This window comes from Protobothrops mucrosquamatus, unplaced genomic scaffold (assembly GCF_001527695.2).
Source record: "Protobothrops mucrosquamatus isolate PMUCROS unplaced genomic scaffold, P.Mucros_1.0 scaffold252, whole genome shotgun sequence".
Taxonomy (NCBI): domain Eukaryota; kingdom Metazoa; phylum Chordata; class Lepidosauria; order Squamata; family Viperidae; genus Protobothrops; species Protobothrops mucrosquamatus.
In genome coordinates this window covers 143,893-168,792 of record NW_015386600.1, presented here as the reverse complement: position 1 = coordinate 168,792, position 24,900 = coordinate 143,893, and positions in this window count along the sequence as shown.

Genomic DNA, 24,900 nt, shown 5'->3' with positions numbered 1-24,900 from the left:
GCTTTGGAAAATAGCTTGACTCCCTCTTCTTTATGGCAACCCCTGAGATATTGGAACACTGCTATCATGTCCCCCCTCGTCCTTCTCTTCATTAAACTAGACATACCCAATTCCAGCAGCCGTTCCTTATATGCTTTAGCCTCCAGTCCCCTAATCATCTTTGTTGTTCTTCTCTGTACTCTTTCTAAAGTCTCAACATCTTTTTTACATAGACAAACTAATGAGAACTTTTGTCCCTTTTTCTTAGCCATGGAAAGAAGCAATGACAAATCCCTTTTGAAAATGCTGCCAAGAAAACTGCCGGGATGAGTCTAGGTAGTTGCCTGGAATTAGCATCTAAGAAGCAATATAAATATATACAGGTAGTCCTCGACTTAGAACAGTTCATTTAGTGACCATTCAAAGCTACGACATCAATGAAAAAAAGTGACTTATGACCGTTTTTCACACTTGTGACCATTGTAGCATCCCCATGGTCATTTGAGCAAAATTCAGATGTTGGGAACTGGCATGTATTTATGACAGTTGCACTGTCCTTTTGTGACCTTCTGGTAAGCAAAGTCAATGGGAAAGCCAGATTCACTTCATAACTGTTACTAACTTACAAGTTGCAGAAAATTACGGGTCAATTGTGGTTGTAAGTTGAGGACTACCTGTAGTGCTGTCTTGGGACTTCTTTGGAGACCAAATGGATAACTCTTTTGAAATCCTGGCAACATTTAGAGTCCAGGTGTATTAAATAGGGAATCTCCAGCCTTGAAAGCTGACAAGTGTATTTGATTCTTACAAGAAAATGCAGTTTCATTTTGATCTAGAATCACATGAGAAATAAAATCAAGAAAAGTATTTTATTTCAGTCACTGGAACAGCCTAAATCATATGAAGAATTAACACATTTGTAGTATAACCCAAATCTGAAGATAATAAGAAAAATGTTTTATTGAAACACATGGACCGTACCAGGGAGAAATACCTTTAATTAGCTGATTTATTATGGTTGTTAAGAAAGATTGTGTTCTGAATGTGATTTACTTACAATATCCATACAGTGTTGAAATCTACTGATTAAATAGTACAACTCAGATGCTTTAGACTCAGAGATATCAATAACCCCAGGAACCTTAATCAATGGCGAGCTTGAAGCAAAACCAACAATTGAATTTTATATGGGCTTTTAAAAAAGAATTAAAATACCCAATCTTGGAAAATTCAACGCGTCCAGGTTTTAAGAAATATAAAAGATACTTCTTTTGACTGAAGAATGACATTACTTCACTAGAAGATATTTTAGAATCCTGAATGGATGTTTAAAATAACTGAATATCAGATTTTTTTTTCTTCTGGCATTCTGCCCAAAAAATAATTAAAGTCTTTTATGTGATTTGGTCTTGTTCAACCATTTTTTTATTTAAATTATACCCAAAGATGCTTTTTCACAATGCAACTAGACTTCCTTGTTTTTCTTTGAAGACATTTCACTTCTCATCCAAGAAGCTTCTTCAGCTCTGACTGGATGGTAGGGAATGGAAGGATTTATACTCCTTGCAGACAGCTGTTCATTTGCATTCTTTTAGAGAGTTGTTGAAGCCACCTGGAGAATTATCATTAGGGTTAGGGTCACCTGAGTAGTGCAAATAGGAGTGGAGCCTTCTTGGAACTGCTGAAAGGACTGTGTTGTAGACTGGAGATAAATGATGTTGTATCCCTCCCCCTCTGTTGAGAGAGGACTGTTCAGTTTTGACCTCTCTTTCAAACCAGTGGTCCTCTCTGACCAAAATATGGACTTTGTGGACTTCTCATCAGAGACGACTAGACAGAAAAATAGTAAAATGATAATATGTCATGCTTTAATGAGTTCCAATGTCTAATGCCAGTATCTAAATGGTGGCATTTGTATGATGCCACTATTATATGCATACCATGATTTGCAGGATCCAATCTGGGTCAGTCACTGGGACCAGGGATTTAGTTTTCTGAGCCTTTGAACTCAGGGAACCTCTTTCTACTAGAATGTGTAAACACTCTCTACACGTTCTGGTAGAGAGAAGTTCCCTCAGGATGGGCTCCAGCACAAGTCCAAAAGCTCAAAAGACTAAACCTCTGGTCCCAGTGACCAACCAGATTGGATTCTGCAACCTTATCCTGGGACATGTATATTCTCCTTCATACTATCATTTCCCCCTCTCTTTGCCCTTCCTGCCATACCCTTGCCATTCACTACATTTCTCCATATACCTTTATAATTGAGACCCTTCCTTGATTCCACCATATCCTTATAGCAGGGCTTTTCAACCAGTGGTACAGGTACCACCTGTGGTACATTGGCACGTGGCAGGTGGTACGCGACCATCCCAGAAAAGTGGTAGTGCGGGAGGGGAATAAGCTGAACCGGTGGCAGCACCGCACAAGCCTGAGCAAGAGATGGCTGGAGCTGCAGGGCTGTCAGGGCTCAGCGGAAACGCCAGGATCAGCACTTCTTCAGGACTGTCAGGGTTCAGTGGAAGCATCAGGATCAGCGCCAGGCTCCAGTTGGAAAGCAGCACTAATCCTGGCACTTCTGCTGAGCCCAGAAGAAGCGCCAATCAGCTGGAATGTTGCAGCATCTTCAGGGTCTTGTGATTTACATTCAGATACTTGGCAACTGATTCATATTTATGATGGTCACAGTGTCCCAGGGTCATGTGAAGTGACCAAAACCTGCTGCAACCACCAAGCAGACGGGGGGGGGATAAAAACACACCCCATCCCACCCCCGCTGCCAATACTCAACAGAAATGTTCACAACAATGAAAACCTCGGACAGGAGGAAGAGCACCGCCGGGTGGGCAGGTAGGTGTCTTGCTCGGCTGTGCCTTGGGGGGCACTTTTTTCAGTGCCATTGTAACTTAAAATAGTCACTAAGTGAACTGTTGTAAGTCAAGGACTACCTGTACTTCATCACTTTTTTCTTTTTTTTTTTTTTTGGTCATCAGGTTTTTGACACCTTGCTAGGCGACTGGTGGTACTCGGATATTGCCATATCCTAAAAGTGGTACAATGGGTGAAAAGATTGAAAAGCCCTGCCTTATAGCATACCATACATTATCTTCTCGTCAATAAAATTCTCACTTTTATCTTCTTCAGGATCTCATCATCCAGCCATGTCTTTATCTATCTTCTATTTCCTTGTACTTCATTATTTGTTATGCAATTCTACACAAATTCATTCTCCTTATATGAGCAAACTTCAAAATATTTATTTTATATTGGAGCCTTATTTTGACAATTTTAAACAATTCAGAGTGAAGCTCAATTTATTTATTCTGAACTTTCTTGTTCCCATCTACATATTCCTTTCAACTAGCAGAATGTTTCCCCACCGGATCATCCAGAACATTGCTTAGTTTTTATCAGAACTCAACTTTGGTTCCTCCTTTATCACATTATCTCTGTTTACTGAAGTAGCTCTCAGCAACCCATGGATTCCTATTTTCATATTTAACAAAAAGTTAGATGATATTAAAGTCATAATATACATTTTAGCTTTTTAATTTATAATTAAACCTACACTGCTTAATTCCCTGCATGTGTTGCCTGAACACTGAAGGCTTTTTCAGCAAATCTCTGCTGACTTTCAAAAGTTTCAGGATGAAGCTTGAAACTAGCAATGCTAAGTTGTGCTTCTACCTTAAACTGATCTAAAATTGGGCCAAGTAGACCAAGTTTGACATAATGGATAGGTTTATTTGAAAGCCAAACTCACAATGAGAGAGCAAGTACTTATCATGTGAAATTGAAAAATACAGTAATTCCTAAGTGAATTCAAGTGAACCTGATGGCTGCCATGCCAAACGTGCCCCATATCTCTTCCTTTTTTCCTGCATCCATGTCTTCACAATCTTTGCTACATCTCTGAAAGATGCACTGCTTAGAACAAACAAGGGGAAACTATTTGACGTATCCAGTCTATTTTAACAAATTTCGTAAGACTGATAGAGATAGGATTCAAATGTGTTTGGATAGCCTGATGTTCTATGCCTGAACCACTAAAATGAACTGAATAATCATCTAAATCAGTCTGTCTGCAAATCTAATTCATGTGAAGAGAAACATCTTTGTAATTTGGGATCATAGGAAAAGAAGAAGAGCCTATTGAGTCAAGCCAAGAGATGATCTAGTCTAGTGTTCTACCTCCAACTGTGGTCAGCTAAACATCCACTAGAAGTCCACAGGGAGACATGAAGGTAAAAAAGCAATTTCCTCAGTAAAGTTCCTTATTATCCCAGGAGTCCGGCCCATTGCGACTCAGTCTGTGATATGATATAAATATGTAGCATTTTAAAAAATTCAGCAATTATAACAAGGAAATCAGGGGTGGTGCCAGGAAGATAAATTCTGCTTTTCCCTCCTAGTGGTTGTTATTCAACTTAATGAGAGATTTATAATTTCTGAAATTCTTTCAAGGGAGAAGAATTTGAGAAATTGACATAAGTGGATGGAGTTCCCTTGCACTGTTTAGTTATAATATGGCCATTGTATAGCTATTTCATACTTTTCGTAGATTTGAGGAACTATTTGTAAAGGTTCAAATTGTCTGCCCAGGCCTATTACCTAAAAAATACAAAAATTCAGAAAGTTCTTTCTGCTGACTCTTAAAATAGAAATACCTAGGTGTACCAAAGATGTGATGAAGAATTGAGACCTGTTTGTAAATAAGACAAACCATTAGGTCTGCCTCCATAGTGTGATAGAAGAAGCAGCCAAGCTGTATAGGAGAAAAGCAGTAGTACTAAGAGTACACCTGGTCAGCAGCCTACATTTTTATTGGTCTTACCAGAAAATATTTTGACCAGAAGGATCACTTGCTTTTGAAGAATACACTTACTGCTATTCAGCAAGCTCTGAACTGTTTTTTTCCCAGTTGTCTCTAAAGCATCAAACCCTTTTGAGGCAGCCAAAGGACATGTGCCAGGATAGATCAAGTTCTATTGACAAAACACAGATTTCAGATAGTTCAACAAGGTTTTATATTTCCCACCTGTTTAATAATGGCAAGCTGTTTTTCCCTACATTAGGTTGCTGGAATCTTTAATCTCTAATAAATCACATGTAGGTCATCTCAGTGTATGGCTTATGGGTGATGGTAAGCAATTGATTCAATTCTGGAATCACTACTTTGCCAGTATTCCAGTTGATAGAATTGAGGTTTCTAGTGAAAAACAAGTCTGTAATTCTCTCATGCAAAAATAATAAGAAATTACAAGCCACTCAAATCTACTTGTAAGAAGTTATTAATACAGTTTGCTATACTGAGCAAACTACCATGCATGAACTTCAGGCAAGCTCTATAGATGTTCAAATATATGTACAATGTAAAGAAGGTCTCCAGTGCTGAGTAGAAGTGCCATCCATGAGCTACCAGAAAAAAACTATAGTGGAAGGTTGGACAAAAGTATTGGAACAGAAGGGTTGGTGGAAGGCTCCATCTGGGGCTGATTTCTCTTTGGATCTAAATAATGCATTATAGCAAGTATTAACCAGGTTGCAGAACTAATTTATCATGTACTCTGACTAGCAATTCACTGAAGTAAAAAAAAAGTCCCAGCCTGTTCTCCACAATGTATTACACAGTGTACAGCAATCAAGTCTATAAACTGTTCTGAGCATTCTTTTCAAATGGGTTCCTGTTGAATTAGTTTTAGTAAAGTTTGCCAACAGTCTGGATTCCATCTCCTCACTCATATGCTGTGTTGCAAATACATCCCTTTTTAGTATTAACTGTCATCAAAGAGGAGGACTCAATAGATGAATGTTGATAGGCTTGATAAAAATGGCTGAATCCTAGCCAACATTTGAATGTTGCAACAGAATAACATTAAGAGCAAAAGTTTCCTAAAAGTTTATAACTTCCCCAATTCTGGCTGCAGCTCACTCAAGGAACATATTTTCTTTACTGGCTTTTCTGCTTGAAAATGCTATCTGAAGCTTAAATGAGGGAATGATTCTCCACTGAACAGCCCAATAAACTAATCACTTCACGTGATATTCACGTGATATCAGTTTTGACTGTTCCTTAGTAATTTCTGTATTGCTGCATGAAGACTTAACTAGTGCAACTGTCAATGTCTGAAATGTTTGTGTAGTGTGCTAATATGCTAAGCAACTTTCTTCTAAAGTTCCTGTCTGGTTCTCTTAAGCAAACATCCACCTGCAGCTTTCTCAATAAGAGAACCATGTGCATAATGTATTTGTGGCTATGATACAGCTCTCAAATTCCACATGGTCTTATATCAATGGGGTGGAATCCAGTTAGCCTTCATCCCCAACACAATGGCTTCCATGAGTAGAACAATGAACAGCTTTCACACATTCAATATCAGCCCTTGTAAATGCTTGTTCATATGAATATAGCCTAGTCCTGTTTTCATTTGCAAAGAGTTGAGAACCCTGATCAATTTGCTGAGATAAGGAACTTGTAGTTATGTAAGACTCTAGTCTAGAACATGTTCTAATAGGCGTTTGCTTGGCTGCACATTATTTTCTTCAGATTCTGATTTGCTTCCTGCTTCAAATTAGTTTTCCTCAAAATTTATTGGGGGGATGGGAACCAGGGAGATGTTGGTTGTAGAATGTCATTTCCTCCATCCTCTGACTCACACTATGCAGAAAGGGCAATCATATTGGATTGGCTGAACCCTCAAACTTGAGGTGAGCCTCTTAAGTAAGTCTTCTGTAATCAAAGCTCTGATATGTATCCTGCCAAGCAATGCACAAAAAAGTCCTGCTAAGAAGCAAGGTTATGTGAGCCAATCTTTTTTCCTGTAAAATAAAGATACATTAACTTTAAGGTCCAGAGTACATAAGATTTGTATGAATGGAAATGTCTGATTACAGAGTGAGTAGCTAGGTTAATGTTTAGCAAATATATTTGGAAATAAAATATTGCCTAATAGTACTGATAGCTGTAAGAATTCTTCTAAGCCATATCAAATGCTTGCAAAAGCTGCTTTCCACCAGTATTTCTCTGGTGTTTTTTTTTTAAAGCGCCTATGATCAAACTGGATACATGATTCTAGGTACCACTTCTATGTGAAGACGATTAGCTGTCAAAAATTCCTGTATGCCTCACTACATCCCTGTCATCCAATGAAGTGGTTTCCTGGCTAGTTGACACCTTACTGGCAACAAAGCAACAAGAACTGGATGTTAATTATGATTTGCCAAGAAAGAAGAAATGTACTATCCCAAATAAAAATCAAAATGACACGAATGTCTTGGAGTAGGACCACAGTGACTCAAATTCAAGTTCCCCATAACTAACTATGAAAATTCACTTGGTGACCTTGGACTGATCACATTGATCACTCCGCCTCAGGCAATCAACTTTACAGAACTACAGTTGCCAGAAAAATAGTACCATGTATACCACCATGAACCCCTAACTGAAAACTGGACTACTAAAATAGACATCCAGAACAAAAATCAAAGTGGTAATTAAAATTTCTCAAACATAGGGAGGAAACCAGATTAGAGTACCTGCTCAGGCACAATCTGTTGATAGGCTACATCAAGGTTCTTGTTCTTCTTCCTTCTTAAGATCTTTATAATTGACCAGGACATCGTAATTACTGTCTTCTGCGTAGAAGAAGAAATGGACTTCATCCATAGCTTAGTGACAGAGCACATGCTTTGTAGGGCAGAAGGTCCCATCTTTCATCCCTGACCTGAAATGGTGATGCAAAGAATATCTGAGATCCTGTAGAGCCACTATCAGCTGGAAACAACAGCAACAAACCTACTGTAGATAATTTGCTCTGATCTAAGAAAAGTTCCTGTATCCATTACTGGAATGACCTCAATTTGCATTTGTATCTGTCCCATTAATCTATATCACCTGCACATTTTCTAACATGCTTTACTGCAGGAGTGGCTAAGTCTGTCTATAACCATGGCTTTTCCACCTTATCTGACAGGCTTATTTCAACTACCATTTGAACCAAAATAGCTTGAGCCATTGTTCCTTGCATTGGGAAGATACAGTATACCAACAGCACACCACTGCTTTCTAAACTTTCATTTTCAAACTGCAGAATTTCCTTAGCTGCAAAATACTTCAGGAAATGAAATAAGCAGCTGGCATCATTCAATGGAGCCAGGAGGGATCAGTAAAACAATGAAGAGCTTTACAGCACCTTAAAGTCAGCACAAGTTCTTGTTGACTAGAGTCCACCTCAGTGGCAAATATTGTTCACACACACATGTATATAATATAGCAGGAGGAATGGTGCCAAATTCAGTATTCAAAAAAAATATAAAAAATAAAAGTGAGCACTTCTTTGGAAGTGAACATAATGCTTAATGCACCTGATGAATTGAAATATTACATCACAATAGATGTTAATCTTTAAAGGGTTTCCAGGCTAATTGCTTTTGCTATAGGAGCCTATCATCTTGTAATGTGAATAAAACCAACTAGATTAAACCAAAGACTACCTATTCCTGTACTGTATTTCAAACTACTATCAAATCAATTGCCATTTTTGTTGCTATCCCTCCAGTTACTAAAGAAGCATTTTCTTCCTTTATGGTTTTAGTCAGTCAGCATCAGGACAAAGATGCCTAGAACTCTAAACTTCTCTTGAACTTTTCATAAAAAGGTATGGGCCTCAGAGTGGGATAAAATAATCATAAAGTGACGAAGAAGGTTAATATGGGAAGTCCCTTGCTGAATAGGATTAACTGCCAACTAAGTCAGCCTTGGCCAAACTGGCATTTGTCCACATATGTTGAGATTGATAATATATATAATATCTCATACAGTATATCATCCTTGACCAAAGAAGATCTATTTGTAGTGATTAGCAGGCATCCACAAGCAGAATTGATCTAGTGGTTAAGGCACTAGACTAGAAAGTGGGAGACTATGAGTTCTAGTACCATCTTAGCCATGAAAGCCAGCTGGGTGACTTTGGGCCACTCACTCTCTCTCAGCCCAATTCACCTCACAAGGTTGTTGTTATCAGGAAAATAGGGGGAGGAAGGTATGTCGGATAGGTTTGCCACCTTGAGTTATTTGTGAAAATAATAAAGATGAAATACAAATAAATAAAAATTGAGATAACCATCTTTTTTGTGATTGATCTCAAGTAATTGACAACTGTATTCTGATTCTGAAGCTTGAAGATTTAATGCAGTCCATTGTAGAGCTTTTCAGCTCTGTTTCCCTTCAGTGGGCCATTCCATTTTCCTACCCATTTTTTTCCTGCCATTTTTTCCCCCAACCCCAGTGAGAGGGAATTTCATAAAGTGTTACTACTGAAAAAGATTTATTTCAAGTGTCCCCCAAGGTGCATTTTCTGAGGGATGTATAAGCTGACAACAATGTTAAATTATGAGTGATTTTGGCCCTACATGTGCCACAATTCCTATCTCCTGCATATTACTTCCAAGAGCAATTGTATAGTACAAATTATATATTAAATTAAATTAAATTAAATTAGAATGTTTTATTCCAAATAGTATAACATAATTTCATTGTACCATATCTGGATAGAGATAATATCCTGTTAAAGGAACTTCAAGAGTATTTTGGCAAATATTTAACATTAAATTGGAGCATGTTTTGCTCACCTCAGTAGGAAAGGCAACAAACCTGTATTTCAGGTAGAAATCCCATCCCCTGAGCTAAATGCAGTCTCCCAGGTCTATCTGGTTTATGAGTCTGAACAAAGGCTTGGATTTTCAACAAATGATCTCACCAGATGGATGGACAGTAAATATTCCAAAACCAGGGAGTCCTAAGAGAGAAGAGAAAAATGAAATTTCCCCTCTGCTTGCACAGTTATCTTAATGCATTGTTATTTTACTGTAAGTCAAGAGAAAAGAAGTTGCCCAACAGTGAATTCAGCATATTATATCAAGCCAAGCTGAAACTTCAGGCAGAGAAAGAGAAGTAAGAGTTCATGAACTTTCCAGTTAAGTTATTTTCAATTCCAGCTTTGTCACAGGGGGTGTTGATAACATCTCACATATTTACTGTGGAAATTTAAGAAATACTTAGGGAAAGAAACAATGGAATAGATTTCTAAACAATACCTAACACCACTCTGAGTGAGCAAAACATTCCCATATTTTGCAGCTGGTGCAAGGAATGAAAAGCAAGTCAGATAAAATGTGTGAATGCACAACAAAAACATCACAATCCACAGACACACACAAGGATTCAGAAGGCAACAGAGAAAACACCAAGCAACATTCTCATAACTTCTGCCTGCATAAATGCCATTGCCCTAATTTCAGGCATTTCTATAACAGTCTCGTCCTTCATCCTGACATCTTTATACTGAACATCTGTTGCTGATACAGCGTTACCATTTCTCTTGTTTATAGTATGTTGCCAAATAAATATAATGGCAGGAATTTGCAAAATGGGCAGATCTCGTGCTCAAAGCACCCGCCACACGTGACCTAAAGAGAAATAAAGTAAACTTACAGTGAATGGCTGAGCCCTTGGAAGATCATACAGTAACAGTGGAATCCTATACATCTTAAGGATGCAAAAAAATTCTGCCACAGGTCGTTCTGGGAGCAAAAGAGATTCATGGCAGGACAAATGCTAGCAGAAAACATAGTTTGGTTATGGTTCTGTCTTTTCTAAAAATAACAACAGCAAAAACAAAAATAATAATAGATCCAACATGCTTTTTGAATTGTAAAAGGTGGCCCCAGCCAAATCTAATGCTCACATAGTAATCATTCCAAGAAGCAAAGGAACAGCCGCCTCTAGTGAGAGCAAGAAATATTTTTGGTATCATAAGAAGGAAAACAAGACCCTCACCCTTACAAAGTGCATGCTCATGCCCTTTTCTTATATTTTTTTCAAAAACCAAAACATTTCATATCCTTATAGCAGAGTAGTAACTCTTGGCTTAGGCTGCTGCTTCTCTGTACTGCATGTTGTGGTCACCTGATCAGTCCAAGAAGTGTCAAGAAAGGAGAAAGTACCTCTGCCAACCGTTCAGTCCATAGTTGTGCAGATCATTTTCCTGCAACAAGTAAGAGAAGGCCGAAGGACTGGCTATCTTGCATATTTTCAAAAATGAAATGAATTTTTCCATCACAGGAAGGATGGATATTAACCAGGCTTGCTATTAGCATTGCTTCCACCATAAATCCTTTAGGAAACCTCTTTTATATCCCTGCTTGAAATGATAGAAAAAAGTTTTTCTGTGTGCTTCCAAAAAAACTAGACTAGCAGAGGCATGGTTTGGAAGCAAGTTTAACATCTTATGCTTCTCACATATACTGGAAGATTAGGGTTGCCAGGTCTGCTTCCAAAAAATAGCGGACAAGCGGGGGGGGGGTGTTAAGTAGTAAAAAAAGTAGACTGTACAGCTTTAGATTACGTACCATTTCATCATAAAGCTTTTGAATAAAAAAAATGTCCACTATTTTGTGAAAATAATAGTGAACATAATGTGAAAAAAGTGGACTGTCCACTCAAATAGTGGACACCTGGCAAGCCTACGATACCTTGTATTTCACCAAGCTATTGGTTCTGCTGGGCAGCCATTTTGTCTGACTGGAAGTACCCATCCAATGTCCCTGGCATACCTAATCTTTCTAACTCGTGAGGGGTGGGATTTTATGGTTTTTATGTTGTGGATTTTTAATACTGTAAGCTTCCCAGAGTCACCTGTGTGCAAGTTGGGTGGCCATACAAATTTGTTTAATTAATTAATTAAAGCTGAGGCTTTCTGTATGTAAAGCATGTGATGGATGTTCCTCCCTCAGCTGAGTTAAGGGCTTGTTTTCATTGTGATAAATATAAGGAGTGAGCAGAAGACCTTCAAGTGATTATGAACACATGAAATTCTTTCTCTCTCTCAGATGAAGCACAAGATCTAGGAAGCAGCAGAGATGAAAGTCTAAATCAGGGGTAGTCAACCTTGGCTCTTTTATGACTCGTGGACTTCAATTCCCAGAATTCCTGAGCCAGCTTAGCTGACTCAGGAATTCTGGGAGTTGAAGTCCACGAGTCATAAAAGAGCCAAGGTTGACTACCCCTGGTCTAAATGTTATTTGCCTTTCAGCTATCTTCTTTTTCTTGATATAGAATTTCTCCTATATGTAAAAAACACTTTTTTCTCCCCAACTGATACCTCAAGTACAGTCATTGTTCTGGCCAAAAAGGAGCAACCTCTTCAAGGTCTCCAATGTCCTGTTGTTTTTGCCCTTCTAAAAGATTTTTCCATAAATTCATTGTTAATGCAGACTCCATATAGCCCAGCATTTTGACAATTTCTACATCTCTGAAAACAAATGTACCATTTTTCTGCTGTTATTATTTGTATATGAAGCGTGAAGATGAGTAAAGATGGCTTTTGCTTTTTAAATTATCAGAGCTTCATAAAATAGCTTTGAAAAGCAGCTTCTTAAAAGTTTTTTTTTCAGTTTTCTGATTTTCTTGCATAGTCACCCATTGGTCTGAAAATGCATGTATATTTTCCTAGGTAATTATAGCATGTGAGTTGAGTAAGGAAAGGCTAACACAGTGGTTCTCAACCTTTTTAATGCCGCGACCTCAACCGGTTGTAAGTCGAGGACTAAACCGGTCGTAAGTCAAGGACTAAACTGGTCGTAAGTCGAGGACTAAACGGGTTGTAAGTCGAGGACTACCCAACCAGTCGTAAGTCGAGGACTTTCCCTGCCTGGGAGCGCCGCGCATGTGTGGTTCCGCCCCCTGCGCCGGCTGAGGCGTAGCTGGCAAGTGGCAAAGATGGAGCAGGCGGACCACCAGCTGGCCCAGCCCAAGGGAGATAAGGCACCCGCTGGAAAAGGGGAAAAAAATGGCGGACAAAAAAAATGGCGGACAGCCTTGCTTGGCGACCCCCATGAAATGGTCGATCGACCCCAAATGGGGTCCCGACCCACAGGTTGAGAACCACTGGGCTAACAGATAAGATTAACTGAGATCTGTTTTTTCTGTGAGCCATCAGCTTTGGTAGTGTTCTTTGGAATGGATGTGAGAATATCTCAGCCTTTACTTGCACAACTGATGGGAAACCCAATCCTAAGAAGCCAACAAGGGCAGGGGCCGGTTGACAATGTCATTCCTTTCCCAAACACCAAGTGGGCAATATTGATTTGCTTTGAGTCAGTGAAATATTAAAGACTGAAAAAAGGCCATGACAATAAATTACTCCAATTCAAAGTACAGTAAAAACCCTACCAACATGTACTCAAAAGCACTGCTTCTTAAAAATGATGTGCTAGCCATTTCATAGAAATGTACTGAAGTAACAAAGTCTTTACTAAATTCCATGACAGAAGAATGTCAAAGGACAGAATGTGGGTACTGAAAGTAACATAATGGTACTCTCAGGATTCCCTATTAAATAGTCTGTTCCTCTTTGAACAAACCAACTGGTAAACATCACTTTAGAGTCCCCTGTTTTTCCTTTGAGATTCTCAATCGCAGTGTTTCTCAACCTTGGCAACTTTACGATGTGTGGACTTCAACTCCCAGAATTCTCCAGCTAGCGTTGCTAGCTGGAGAATTTTGGGAGTTGAAGTCCACACATCGTAAAGTTGCCAAGGTTGAGAAACTCTGCGAGTCAAGGCTTACAATAGTCTCCCAACTAAGACAGGAAGAAAATTCTACTGTTCTGAAAATAATCATCAGAGTCACCCTTCTTTCACTGCACTGCATTCTTACTTGCAGTATCCAGATGATACCCGCCATGGACTTTGAATAAAGTTTATTAAGTTTATTTATTCTTTGTTCTTAGAATAAGTGCATTTTTTCAGTCAATGGGTACTCAGTCAATGGTTTCCCAAACAGCTTCCCAAATTCGAATATTTTAAAGTTCTTTTAAATCTTGTCAGTTTGGGAAAATCTAGGGGTAAAAGATATCCCTTTAATTACAAATACCAGAATACTGCAGTAATCCGTCCACAGCTTTTAGATATGGATCGCTGCTCCCTTGTTCTCTAGTAAGCAAAGTGACAATTACAATGAAGTACAAAGAAGATTAAGAGTTTAGCCCTCCAGGAGACTTTGAGAATACCTATATCAGGAGACCAGTGGAGACAGTCTTATCAGCTGACTCACAGACTCTTGCATGGCTCCATACAAGAATGCTGTTCATAAACTCACAAGGTCAGCAGAGCAGCTTCTTCTAGTAGGCAGGGTCAGTCAGACTTGGCAAGTCACACAATCAGCAAACCAGCAATCAAATGTTTCAATCATGCCTGATTATTTCATCAGGCAACAGGGAGGTGAAGAAGAAAAAGAAAATCACATGCTTCTTTGGCTATGGAAAAAAACCCTACAAGATGAAGTCATCAGGTCAGGAAACAAAACCTTTAATTAACTAATGACAAGTATAGAATGTCCTGTCCAGTGTAAAAGAATCAGCTTTAAACTACATTTTCTATCAATGATGCTCCAGGCTGTTCTTTTCTTTGTTGAATGAAGTACATTTGTTGAAGTTTTCCTGAAAGATAATTTGCTATAGCTGCAGCATAGAAGTGGACAAACAGTCTACTATATAGTTCTGTGCATGGAATAAGAAACTCCTACATCCATGGTAGTGATTAGATTCCTTGACCAAGCATGTCTTGGTGAAGATATTGACTATTTTGACTAGAGGACTAGAGGAGACATGATAGCAGTAGCCCAGTATTTGAGGGGGTCAGTTTATTTTCCAAAGCTCCAGAAGGCAAGACAAGAAACAATGGATGAAAACTAATCAAGGAGAGAAGCAATCTGGAATTAAGGAGAAACTTCCTAACAGTGAGGACAATTAACCAGTGGAACAGATTGCCTTCAGATGTTGTGGGTGCTTCATCACTAGAGGTTTTTAAGAAAAGACTGGACAGCCACTTGTCTGAAATGGTATACGTTCTCCTGCTTGAGCAGGGGGTTGGACTAGAAGACCTCCAAGATCCATTCCAGCTCTATTCTGCTCTTCTTCTCTTTTGACAAGACATAGGGTCTGCCAGGACAGAGCAAGGTGCTTGCTCTTTTTCCATCTTCCTATCTAACCAAAGTCTCAGGATCTCTGACATCACAACGACAGCATTAACAATTACACTAAAGCACAAACATTGTTATGGAATCTTCTCCTCATCAGAAATTGGCCTAGGATAGGATCAAATGCTCTGTAAGGGAAAGCTTTCTCCCTCCCTCCCCTCCTTAAAGATCTCCTCCTAATGTTTCTTGGAGGATTCCAAGCTACTCATAAGTGATGGAAATCAGCAGTTCTCTGATTTCACTGTCAAACTTGTTCCTGTGGCAAAAATATATTCACCGAACTCCACCCTTCAATGTTAAGACTGAAAATAAATAGATCAACTGATATCCATTAGATCAGGCATGTCAAACTGCCGGCCCAAGGGCCAGATGTCTTATGCCGAAACCGCGCCCATCCCATTGCCGGCAATGGGGAAAAAGTCGTGATACGTTGCGTTACATCACGTGACATCATGAGTTTGACATGCCTGCATTAGATTATCACATGTCATAGGTGGACTACCTCATTATACTGTCTAACATTTTGAGCAATGAGCCAAGGAAGGGCTTTTCCCCACTGAAAGGTTAAATCTATTGAGATCCATCTGCAATACAGAAATTTAATTTAGATAATGTTTGAAAAACAGCAATAAAGCAGAGATAACTAAGGGGGTTGATATGAGTAAAGTTGTTCTTAGTGTTTGCAAATACGAAGCAGTAAAAAGGTCACTTCATTTCTAATTGAATTGCTCTGCTCTATGCTAATCTACCTAATGCCCTGTTTGTGGGTATTGTATCATATTATAGCGCATTGTGTCATGAGAGCTAACATTCAAATTATGGCCTTTATTGCATTTTTTTTAAAATGAGTGAGGTAGAAGAAAATTGCAATAGCTTCATATTCAGTTTTATTCTCTATAACCAAATGCTTGTCTGAAAGATCTTTACCTAACCCATGTCTCTTTCTCTTAAAAAACATAATAAACAAATTTTGGAGGAGGAAAGAGGAAGAAAGGAGGAGAAAGGAGGAGAAGTCAATGCATATTGAAAAAATGCACAGGAAAATGCCTACAGTTTTGTGCAGACATTTTTTGCAAAGCAGATGGAGAAATAAGACAGCATAGCTGTGATGCCAGAAAAAATAAGAATATAAATAAAATTAAGTCTAGCAAAATTATCCATCCCTAGATCTTGGGGTCTTAATTCTCATGTCACTCAGAGTGTCATGCAGTCCTAGTCTATGTTAAATAGATACATATATTTAAAGCTACGATTGTTCCAACTTGATGAGTAGACTTTTACCATGATTAAATCATCAGCCTATGATACATCCCATATCCTTTGCTCCTGGCTTGTTAAGTTGTGCCAGATTTTATACTATTTCCTTGCTAAATGTTTTAAATCTAACTCTAACTCTGCTAAATGTTTTAAATCTAACTCTGAAAACTAAGATATTAAGACAGCTGGGAACTGGTATAAACATGAATCTGGTATTGTAGCCCTTATTGTAACAATAGAGAAATAGGCCAAAAGAAGTCTGGTAATCGCAACTTGGGTGTCCTCCTGGATCCGCGGCTGACACTGGAAGACCATTTGTCGGCCGTGACCAGGGGGGCATTTTATCAGGTTCGCCTGATCTACCAGTTGCGCCCTTTTCTGGACCGGGATGCTCTGCGCACAGTCACTCAGGCCCTCGTCACCTCCCGCCTGGACTACTGTAATGCTCTATACATGGGGCTCCCTNGTGAATTTTAAATAGGGATAATTTTTAATGATTTTAATAATGTCACAGCTACAAATATTTGGTTTTAATTGGCTTTTATAGGGGAAATGTTGTGTGTGTTGTTTGTATTGTGTTATTTTAATATGCTGTGAGCCGCCCTGAGTCCCGTGGGGAGAAGGGCGGCATATAAATTATGAAAAAATAAATAAATAAATAAATAGTATACTTTGATGTATGTCCACAGACTCACAGAAAATTATTCTCTCTGGATAAAGACACAAAAGGTAGATCCTGTATTCTTAGTCTTTATGTATGAAATGATCCTGGCAAATGAGTCCTCCAAAATTCCCTTATATGTTTTTCCTGCTCTGGTCCTTTCATCTGTCCTTTCATCATAAAACTCCTTATGATGATTGATCATTTTCCCCTATGGGGAAGGCCACTGATTTTATATCATTCCCAATACGCTTCAATGTATACTGAACTATCTCTCATCGGGCATAATTAGTCAGACACAACATTTAGAGATTAGGTATTGCCTTTTCCATCAAAAGACCCAGAAAGCCAACTTAGAGACTCAGAGATTCATCTGCATAGATCAGGGGTGTCAAACTCAATTTCACTGAGGGCCGCATCAGCATTGCGGTTGCCCTGGGGGTGTGTGTGGCCAGAGTGGGTGCAGCCTACTGGGTGGGCGTGGATGGAGTGGGTGTGGCCTACTGGGTGGGCATGGTCAGTTCTACGTCATTCGTGTCAAGGGTGCCTATGGGGGCCTGGGCAGGAGTGGGACAGATCTGAGGGTCTCTGACAGAAGGGGGTGGCACCGGGGCAAGTGCCAAGATGGCCACCACAAAATTGTACATTGGCTCCCAGCTGGCCTGGGCCAGGGCCAAGGCAGCGGGGGCCGTTCCCTCACTGTTTCCAGGATGGCTTCATGGGCCACATGAAACCACTTTGCGGGCCGCATCTGGCCCCCGGGCCTTGAGTTTGACATGTCTGGCATAGATGCACTCATAATGCACAAGTTTCATTAGGCTGTCATATAAATTAAGAGTTATTTGAATAAAAAAATGATTAGCACCTCATAGGACTATATGCTTCCTGCTTCTCCTTCAGCACAACTGGATGGATAATTTAAAAAAAACTTTCATTTCCCTTGTTAAGTATGCATCATGTGGCACTATTTCTAAGCCTTAAAATTGTAGTGTATCTTTTCTAACATTTGTGGAGGGAAAAGTAGTTTTACAAATTATAGTTTAAACTTAGCTTCTTGTAAATTAAGTAACATTAAAATGAATGAGATTACGCACAACCTAACACAATGTCATTATTAAAAAAAAACCTGAAAGTTTCAAATTCCTCAGAGACACATGAGAGGAGTCCAATATTATAGGATCTCATTCACAGAATGAATAATAGGTTGTGAATTTTTTAAAAAAATTATTTTTAAAAAACTGCAAGAAAGAATTTGTCACATATAGGTATATTTTTCCGGTGATACATTTTAAAATGTGAATTTACATTTAAATACATTCATATAGGAGTCAGTCTGATCTCATGCTTAAGACAATGGTCTAGATCAGGATAGGCAACCTTGGCTCTTTTATGACTCGTGGACTTCAACTCCCAGAATTCCTGAGCCAGCCAAGCTGGCTCAGGAATTCTGGGAGTTGAAGTCCACGAGTCATAAAAGAGCCAAGGTTGCCTACCCCTAGTCTAGAAACTGGGAAACTATGATGAGTTCTAGTCCTGCCTTAGGCACAAAGCTACCTGGGTGACCGGGGGCGGGAGGGGGGGCAATGCTTTCTCTCAACCCTAGGAAGGAGGCATTGGCAAACCGCTTCTGAAAAATCTTGCAAAGAAAATAGCAGGGATTTGTCCAGGCAATGTGTGAGAATTGGATAAGATTGGGAGGGAAAAAACAAACATTCACACAGTTTTAAAAAAGGAAGAAAGAGAATCTCATGGGGTTATTTCTAAGCTGGGCCCTTTTTCATATATTGACAGATTTCGATTAATCAACATTGAATATCAATTAAAATTTTGATTACATCATTATTTTTCTATTTGAGTTTTTTTTTGCCTGTCTCAGAGAAAGAGCATTGTTGAATTTAAAATCTAGAAAGATTATTTGTAGTGAAAGAACAGCTGAAAATTGCTAAGGTTATCATACAAATTGTCAATGCATCCTGTCTTGGTGCTCCTTACAACAGCCAACAAGCAGGTACGATAGACGAACGGTCTTTATTTGTGCTCCGTTGTGAATCAAAGTCAGCACTGAGGATCGTTTCTCCCAGTGCGTTTACATAAGGCCGCGCCTGCCCCACCCATGCCGGCCCGCCCCTCAAGGCAGCATCCGCCCAGGCTCACCTGGCCCCAACCCAGCCCTTGCCGCCCCTGCCCTATTCTGGCCACACCCAACAGTTCCACACCCACAGTTCTGCTCATCAGCGTTCCCTCTCCCTCTTTTCCATGGCTCCAGGCGTTTCTCCCATTTGCATCCACTCTTCTTCGCAGATTGTCGAGCTCTGCGAGGCGCAGGGGGATGACGTCATGCCACGTCGCCCGTCGCTCTCTTCCCCTGCTACGAGTGGTCCGTGCAGAGCCCTAGCAGAGCGGTGCGGCCAGAAAGGAGGTTGGCTGGCGTCGTTCTCACACAGCCGGCAAGGTAATCAAGGCGGCTGGCTGTGGCTCGGTTGCCGGCGGGTGTGCCGGCCTCGCAGTGCTCGACACAAATGAAAAGATTGTATCATTTCATTACTTAAAAAAAAAATACATATGAACCTGAAAAGAAAAACCCATTTAAACCAAATATTTGCAGTGTAAAAGCATTTTCTTTAAAAGAGGTGGTTGGGGAAGAATTTTATTAGGAACAAAATTTGTGGAGAGGTTAAATTACTTTGGAAAGCTTTGATTCACTTATCCACTTTGACAGTCTGAGATGAAATCAAAGGAACAGCAGCACTTTAGAAGTGTAATGATAGCTTGATGAATGAAACCTCAGTGAAGGTTTAGATGAAGGTTGCAACATTGTACTTGAAAAACAACAGAATGGATATCTGTCCATTATTCCTCAAACTTTACTCACACCTTCAAAGAACCTAAGAGAATGGGTATTTAATTAGAAAACTAACCATCCTCAAAATGTATAGAACACACTAGGCCATCTATAGAATATATATAATGATGGATTAAGAACTAGAAATTAAAATTACAGAGAGATAAAATGGACAGATAGGGTCCTCTTTGCCATACAATTGAGAGCCTATTTGCATTTTAGATTGCATATTATCAAGCTCAAGGCCATATTAATTGGCCCCATCTGAACTGTAGTTTAGAGAGCACCTCTGATTTCCTACTGCATCTCAAGAGCCAAATGTAAAGTAATTTGCATAGAAGATAATGTAACGTGAAATACCATCAGTGATCTCATTGTCTTTTATAGACAATGAGGTCATTGGCAGTCTAATACATGAGGTTATAATTTCTTTCCTCTGTTGTATCAGCAGTGGTGAAAAGCTGATTTCCATGGCTGGTAAGATATTTAGATATTTTTTTGTTGAACTAAATTCCTATTGATCTAATGATGAGAAGCACTCCAACACCAGCCATGACATTAATTTAAAAAAAAAAAAAAGGTCAGCTGGATAAATTGGGAAAAGTGGCTAATAAGGAAAAGGATATATAAATAACAGTATAGAATTTTCCTCTCCAGAAAACCCATGTAGGACTACATTGATCTCCAAATTTCTGCCTTTCAAATACACTGAACATCAGTTCCCTGAATTTTTCAACTGTTATGCTAGTGGAAAAACACAGGAATGAAAGTGCAATTGATCAGAAAACTTCAAGATGGAGATGGCTACAATGCCAATTGCAATGTGGAATTATCAGATTCACTTACTGAATATGTTTTCTGCTATTTTTCATCGACTGTTATATGAAATTGAAAATTTTGAGCTATGAGAACAGCTGCCTGACTATGGCTTTTTTTTTTACCAGCTAAAGTTGGAGAAAATGATAAAGAAATGGAGCACAGCCAGTGATGTGTGATTCCTTTAACCCTACAGAGCACACACTAAGTTTCATTCTACAGGAGTTTGATGTTCAATTTATATCCATCTTTATGTTTACCACACCATTTCAGGGGCATTTTCAAGGAACCATCAAAATGTTCAAGATTGTGTCCAAATTTGTGTGATCAAAAACCTGCACCTTTTTTGTACATGTTTATATTATTTCAAAAATGTATAAAAGGATAATCAAAGATATGTCATAAACCCATATCATAAATAAATGATCCAGACATCAGCAGCTCTTTGATAAAGGGGTATGACAGATGGCCTAGTAAGGATCCTGCATTCAAAAGGTATTCTTAGTGCATTATTCAAAGGAGGGGAGGGGACAAAGAGAGAGAGCTACAATATACTTTGTTTTAAAGCTACGTGAAAGAGTGGAAAATGAGCGAGTGTTCTTTAATAAGGAAGTTTGCCTAACTGGTACCACCAGAAAATCTTGCCAGTGACCTTGAATAACCTTGCTTAATACTGTGCCCAGATTGCCTGCAGCAGTGGTTCCAAGCTTTAGGTTCAACAGTGGATTCCTGGAAGAGAACAAGTTTCAGGTAAAATGGTAGAATTGCCACCTGGCTGCTTCATTTTATGTCCAATCTCTCTTTTGAACAAAATGTCCTCTCAATGAGACAAAACTCTGCCAGGATCTATATAAAATGGTTAGGATATTAGGCACGAGCAGCCTTCCCTAACCTAGCTGAAGTAGAACTCTTGTGGGGAATGGCAAGTTAAAGATATCACCAAGTGAAATACCTCACTTCAAAATCTAGTGTCTATTTTTAGTATTAGTATTGTTTAACAATATGGATATTCTATTGTTTAATAATTAGGATACTAATTTGTTTATGTTTTAATTATTATTATTATATTTATGTTAAAGGGGAGTTCAAGCGCATTATGGACTTGGTTATTTATATAGTTGGTTAATGTTAGTTAGATTATGATTATTATATTTGTAACCCTGTATTTAGCTCTGGGAAGTGGGGGAGGGAGAGGGGGGATTAGGGTGGGTGGGTGGGTTTAGGGGTTTATATTGTAATTTTTATAAAACTTTTCAATAAAAAAAAATCTAGTGTCTAGATTTTGTTTAGTTTTAATATAGATTTTTACAAATGGGAGAGCTGTCATTTTGCGATGGGGGATGACAGATGTAGTGGAACATTTTTTCTGATGAGAGTCTTTATGTGAAGACAATTAGGTGGATCTGCCTTGCTGTAGTTCAAACATATACCTAACTTGGAATTATGATTCTGGAGATAAACTGAATGAACCATTTTCTGGCATTGATTAAAAATGCTTCAAGGAAACTGATTTTCCTCAAAATATTACTAATTAAGAGAGATGTAAAACTGTCAGTATGATTAATCAACTAAAACTTTAATTGCAGGTTTAAAAAAGCAGACTAGTTAATCAGGCATGCCACAAGCTTTGTGGAACAGACTTCTTTTATGTTCTCCAAAACGCTTCAACTTAGCCAAAAGTAGACAGCATTCAAACAAGTCCAGCAGAGAATAATTTTTTCTCATTCTTCAAAGCAGCTCAAGAAGAAAGGGGAGAGCAAATCTCAGAATGAAATATAGGACCCATAGTTGCACTTAAGACCTTTTTCACACTATAGACTGGGTTTAAACATCTTGTAATGTGGTTTGTTTAGTCTTTTAACAATTATAAGAATCCAGATATTTGGAATCACTGAATGAACCTTATCAAAACAGGAGGTGGAAAGCTAGTCACAAAAGACTGACAAAAATTAATTATGTGACAGAAATGTGTAATTTATCAAGGGAGACGTTTTGATGACACCACATTTATTTTACAGAAAGTTGCTTTCAATAGGAACCTCTTGCTGTAAATTTTAGAGATCCTGAACTGGTGAAGTCCATGAACTGAAATATCAAACTGCAAAAGTACTTGCAAGAGAAACAGTTTAGTGTAGTGATTAAAGTCATCAGGGTAGAAAGAAGGGAATGTGAATTCTAGTTCTGCATTAGACATGAAGCCAGTTGGATGACTTTGGGCCAGTTATTTTCTCTCAGCCCTAGGAAAGAGGCAGTAGCAAACCACTTCTGAAAATGTTGCTGTGAAAATTCCAGGGGCCTGTTCAGGCAGTTGCCAGGAATCCAGAATGACCTAAAAGAACTTTTAAAAATGTATTTGATAAGTCTAATAGATGGAGACAGTCAGAGCAATACTTCTTGACTTGAAATACTTATTTCAATGCAAGGAAAAATGTATCTTAAAGGCAATTACAGTGTGTAACTTACTGTTACCTTTTGTTGAACTTGTCACTCATCTCCTGCAGTGGTAAAGTTCTAAATGAGCAGAGTTGTTCTCAGTAATAGTTACTATACAGTATAAATGCAAATAAGTGTATTCATGCTTTTTCCAATGCTGATAATACTGCATGCTTATCAAAAGAGATTTTTTTCAGGACAACAAAGTTTTGTCAGATCTTATGGCTCTCCACTAGTGCTCTAGCTGAGCAAATTTATACAACTGAATCAGGGAAGACATGGTACTGTATAACACCAATGTCACTAGCAGCCATCACTGAGCAACTGCTGCAATGCATGTAGGGTCCTTTGCTGCAATCTAGCCAGGCCCTCTAACCATGGTGTTGGACAGTTTAATGGCAGGTGCACCTTTAAGGCCAAATGTTGTTAGATATTGAGGTTGCCCACTTATACTGTTTCCATCTCTGAGTAAGCCTAGAGGAAATGAATATAAAGAGGCATTTCTACATGTGTCTGGAGTTGGTCTTGACATCCTTATAAAATGAAACATGCCATTGGGCTTAAACAAATAATTCTTATGAAAGGATAGAACAGAAGCCACATGAGATAGATTGATATGTCTGTTCTACAATATCTCCATTTTCTTGCAGAAGTTTGCTCTGAAATTTCAAATGCATTCCTTATTTGACTGCAACATTGTTCTAAGCTGCCTTCATTAAATTGTTCTTTTATTTTATACTATTTCCCCAATATATACACATTTTTGTATGAAAATTTGCCTAAGAGAAGTACACATAATTTGCATGCATCTTTTAATGCCTCATAATATTCAGAGAAGTGAGACAATAAAAAAAGAATTGCATTTACATTGATCTATGATAGAGGTACAGCAACCCCTAACCTACAATTGACATGTTCCCCCTAATGATTTTTTCAGTCTCCAAAGTACCCAGAATTAGACTAACAAAATTTGGCAGTAAAATGGCATGTTTGGGGTATTTTTTTCCTCATAAATTAAGCACTAAAGGACAACATCCTTTGTCATTTTACTAGACAAGGGCAAGCTTCCAAATAAAGCACTGGGCTGCAATCATCCACAATTTTTACTTTTTAAGCAAGTCAATAGGTCCAGCAGCATTCCTGCAAATAACAATCTACTAGAGACTAGAACTTTGTTTTGTAGCACATCAGATTCCCATTTTCAAAAAAACCAATAAGAATAAAAGTAATAATTATTGGAGAGATAGAAAGCCCCGATAAGATACAAGTGGTCATATTGGTGACCACAGTTTTATTGGAAGATGTGACCTGTAGATACATCAATCAGCAATCCTTCAGATATATACAGAAAGCTGTTACTTATTTTGGCAGTGCCCTCAAACATAGGCAAGCATGAAAATTTAAATATATGTTTTTCTGTCCCTGCTCATGTCTGCTGTCTATGCTGGAAAGCAAGCACTTTACCGGAAAACCTGAAAAATATTACATTTAATAGGAAGAAAGTTTTGGGGTAAAATCTTTAATCTTTCAGGATGAGATCTTTTTGAGGTTCTTATAGTACGGAAGAAGATGGTTCACATGTTGGCCTAGGACCATTTCTACATCTCAGTGAAGTTTTCCATGCATGAAAGCAACCTTGTATACAAGACAAGAGCTTAAGGATGTTCTCAGCTGATCTAACCTTCATTAATCTCTTACACTCCAACTTTGTAAGGGCATTTGGAAAAGTTGCTGACAAAGTACTACAGTATGTCAAAATCACCCTGACCTTTTGAAATCTTCCTTTACATTAGAAGCAGGGGCATAATAATAATAATAATAATAATAATAATAATAATAATAATAATAATAATAATAATAATAATAATAATAATA